Source organism: Cherax quadricarinatus, chromosome 8 (assembly GCF_038502225.1).
Source record: "Cherax quadricarinatus isolate ZL_2023a chromosome 8, ASM3850222v1, whole genome shotgun sequence".
Classification (NCBI taxonomy): Eukaryota; Metazoa; Arthropoda; class Malacostraca; order Decapoda; family Parastacidae; genus Cherax; species Cherax quadricarinatus.
Window position 1 is genome coordinate 68,411,699 of NC_091299.1, and position 5,100 is coordinate 68,416,798.

A 5,100-nucleotide genomic window follows, 5' to 3' on the forward strand; every position below is an offset into this window, starting at 1 on the left:
GTTCTCAACTATCCTGAATGTTTCTTTATCCAATGTATCATCCATATTGAACATTTACTTAGCAAACACTCCAAGTTCAACCATGTATCATCCACATTGAACATTTAGTTAGCAAACACTGCAAGTTCAACCATGTATCGTCCACATTGAACATTTAGTTAGCAAACACTGCAAGTTCAACCATGTATCATCTACATTGAACATTTAGTTAGCAAACACAGCAAGTTCAACCATGTATCATCAACATTGAACATTTAGTTAGCAAACACTGCAAGTTCAACCATGTATCATCTACATTGAACATTTAGTTAGCAAACACTTTAAGTTCAACCATGTATCATCCACATTGAACATTTAGTTAGCAAACACCACAAGTTCAAACACGTATCATCAACATTGAACATTTAGTTAGCAAACACTACAAGTTCAACCATGTATCATCTACATTGAACATTTAGTTAGCAAACACTGCAAGTTCAACCATGTGTCATCTACATTGAACATTTAGTTAGCAAACACTACAAGTTCAACCATGTGTCATCTACATTGAACATTTAGTTAGCAAACACTGCAAGTTCAACCATGTATCATCTACGTTGAACATTTAGTTAGCAAACACTGCAAGTTCAACCATGTATTATCTACATTGAACATTTAGTTAGCAAACACTGCAAGTTCAACCATGTGTCATCTACATTGAACATTTAGTTAGCAAACACTACAAGTTCAACCATGTATCATCTACGTTGAACATTTAGTTAGCAAACACTGCAAGTTCAACCATGTATTATCTACATTGAACATTTAGTTAGCAAACACTGCAAGTTCAACCATGTGTCATCTACATTGAACATTTAGTTAGCAAACACTACAAGTTCAACCATGTATCATCTACGTTGAACATTTAGTTAGCAAACACTGCAAGTTCAACCATGTATTATCTACGTTGAACATTATTACAACCCAGGATTCCAAATGGCCTGTTATCCCAGGTGTAATGGGAGCAAAATATACACAGCAGAAAAAGTTTAGACTTATATTATCCTTCACCAATTTAGAACAGCAATATGTACACTATGTACAGTGATAAGTATAGTGCACTCCACGGTAAGCAAGGCAGAAATAGAAGCCACAAGATAGCAGACCGTGCTTCAACCAGCTCTAGAATGGACCATACCCCCGGCTCTAGAATGGGAATGACAAGGGCAGACAGGAGAGCGGTACCCACATAACCTCTGCAATTGCCAAAACCATCTTCTTATTGGCTAGAACCTGGTCACTAGTTGAACGACGGGGCCCCATCATCAACTCTTAGCAACCTGGTTCGCTGGTTGGGGGAGATAGCCTGTAAATGAGGGTGTGTACATGCGCCGAATAAAGGTTACGTACTCTTTGCATGCCACAAACATTTAGTTAGCAAACACTACAAGTTCAACCACGTATCATCTACATTGAACATTTAGTTAGCAAACACTGCAAGTTCAACATTGTCATAATTACAAAAACACACCGTGAATCTGAACTAATCACCGCTTTCACGAAAGAAAAATAACTACATAGAGAAGATCACGAATGGGTACAGGATCTGATGAATTTTTACAGATGTAATGTAACACATTCAATATTTGAATCTGACTGGGCAAAACTTGCCCATTTGAACATCTTTAGTGATTGATGTCATTAACGATGGATGTCCTGTTGTTGCATCTTCAGTGATTGATGTCATCAACGATGGATGTCCTGTTGTTGCACCTTTAGTGAGTGATGTCATCAACGACGGATATACTATTGTTGTACTTTTAGTGAGTGATGTCATCAACGATGGATGTCCTATTGTTGCATCTTTTCCCTCCGATGTTACTTCAATAAAAACAGAGCTTACTGAGCTGCAAGAAGATGAGAGTCTGAAGCTAGAAAACAAACGCCCATTTCTAACTGACTTATGAAAACAAATCCCAGAACTAAAGTATCCCAGTCTTCAGAAAATTAGCTTCCTACTACTATCTGTTTCCGGGACAACATGCTGCTGTGAATTTCTTCTCTGTAATGAAATTTAACAGGTCAAAACATAGTGCTATCCTCACGAACATTCACCTCACTAAGCTCCTTACAACACTTTGACATTCTACTAACCTGTTTTTAGAGTATTAACTGTAAAAATGAAGACTCGGTCAGTAAATTCAACGAGCAGATATTAAACATATTCTATTTTGATGAGCTGGACTACTCTATAGTTGTATTTTTTATTGATAAATACAGTTTTGAAATAATATTTTTGTATGGCTCTTCAGTATTCGAAGATCTTGTTCACCTATATAACTATCACAACTAGAATATTTTTTTACATCAATACTTCCACACATCATTAATGCTAACTACACAATATTACTCACAAAAACACAGCATTAATACCCATAACGCCACCATAACATTATTCTATACATCTCAGCATTAATCACCAGAGTACATCACTAACCAATATAACTCAATATTAATCACCTGAACACAACATTAATCGCACAACAATTCAAAATTACCACTAAACCCTATTTCTTGCACTACAACATTAGCCACATCCTTATTACCCACATCTACATCTTTAATCACCAGCGTAAGTGACCACATCCAAAATATCCTTTAATGCAATCACAACATTAAATGCAATCACTACATTTACATTACCAAGTAACAACCACAACATTAGGAACAGCAGCTACAATAATAATACCTAATAGCCAAACATTATTAACCACAGGAATATTAATCACTCAGACTACCACACCGATTAACAACCAAAACATTATCAACCACAAGCTCAACTTTATTAACCACAATAACAGTACTAAGCAGTATCACAACCACAACTAATAACTGATTAACTGCAATACCTTCATCAGTAGTTGGGAGAGTTGTAAAGTGTTGTAAATGACCACCACCATGAAAATCTGTGTAGTCTGAAGAAAAGGTAACAGACAAAATCATGCCTGGATTGTTTGCAATCTCTGTGGTAAATGGTCCCATGGGTCGTGCAAGAACTTTAAACCAGCATCCACGTCTGATATAAACTCAGAGAAATTTTTTGGGTCTGCCCAAACGAGATACACCTGTATGAGGAAATTACATCTATATTAAAAAGCAAGAACAATAAAATATCCTTCTTGAAAGACATGACACCTGGGAAAATAAAATGAGCGAGTTGGATGGGGCTGTCTTGGAAGACAGTGCTCCTGAGGGTGCTAGTGTTGTTCTGGAGAACAGTGTACCAAAGGGAGATAGTGACCCTGGTGATGAAACAGGTAAAGACAATGCTATTCAATTTACAGAGGTACAAAATAGCGATACTGCTGGAGATGGAACAAAAAGGGATGATGCCTCTATTAATAGTGTTGACGCATTACCAGCAAAAACTGGTGGAAGCACTGATGTCCATACAGGGGCGGTAGGTAGAGGGGAAACAGAAAAAAATGCTACAGCAGCAAACGCAGCTACAAAAAATCCTATCAAAGAAAATTCCAATCTATGCAATTCTATGCCTTGGGTATCTGCAGGCATGGTATATCTGGTAAAACAGGTGGGACATGCACCATTGACCATCCCAAAAAAATGATGCACCCACATGACAACAGGAGGGTGCACCTCCCTTTCCTGTAACTCATTTTACCCCAAATGTGTCACACGTCACTCCGTGAAAGAAAACGCTTTAACACATACTGCAAGGCACATCATCTAAAGGGGACAAGAAGACACAGACCAGCCAGACTATGGGAAACAAAAGAGGGGAGCCATAACCACTCCAGAGAAAGAGGTTTTTTAGTGCCAGGAAGGGAAAAAGACTGGCAAGAAATGACAGAAATATTACACCAACTCAAAACACTTCTGGAGCAGAGGCACGGTCATTGGCCTCCACTCCAGAACAACAGATATTAGAGCCAGAAAATAAAAAAAAAAACACTAAATTACATCAATATAACGACATTTGTCTTTGCAAACATACAGGGTCTAAAGCCGTCAACAAACAACAAAATTCCTTACATCAAGGGACTGCTCACGGAGTCAAATGCAATGTTTGCAGCATTCACAGAGACCCACATAAAGGATCATTTTGACAACGAAATATGGATCCCAGGTTATAACCTATTCAAATGTGATAGACTAAACACGCAGCAAGGGGAAGTTGGCCTGTATGTCACAGAGTCGCTCATTTGCTCAGAACTATTAAACACCTCAAATGATTCAGTGGAAGATTTAGCAGTAAAGACTGAAACCAAAAGCCTTTTCATTGTGGTTGTATACAAGCCTTCTGATGCAACTTCCCAGCAATTCCAGGAGCAGCTTTTGAAAACTGACCACTGTCTAGAAAATCTCCCAACTCCTGCCCCAAACATCTTGCTGCTGGGGGATTTCAACTTGAGACACCTAAAATGGAGGAGTGTAGCAAAAAATATTTTAGCAGAGATCACTCCAGGAGGCAGCTCAGATGAAAATTCAGACACACACACAAGCTAAATCTCTGCACCAAATTCACTTTAAACCAGTAAATATTAGAGCCTACAAGACTAGACAATAGGCTCATATCACAACATAGTAGAGGTACAGACATGTATGCATTGGGCTCCTAACCAGCAAAATGTAATCAGTCATGAGGGCGTCTTCACAAAATTCAACTTCAATAACAAAAACATATAATGTGAACAAATAAACCATATCCTAAATGAAACACTGGGAAGAGATCCTAAACAACACGATTCCGAACCTTTGTGAATATAAAATAAACTCTGTGGTTCTTGAGATCTACTCAAGGCACATTCCATTAAGAAAAAGAAAGAGAAAATGTAAACTAAAAAAGAGAGAGACGCTCCTTATACAGATGAAGGCGAAGAGTCACAGAGCTGCTGAGAGGAGCCAATATATCTGGAATAAGAAGGGAGGCACTGGTTAATGAAATTGCAGATATCGAACTTAAGCTGAAGGAATCTTACAGGAGACAAGAACCACAGGAAGAACGAAATACCATAAAGAAAATTGAAAAAATACTTCTTTCCGTATGCCAAATCTGAAGGAAAAAACAGCATCCAGTATTGGGCCCCTGCTTAGGCGGGA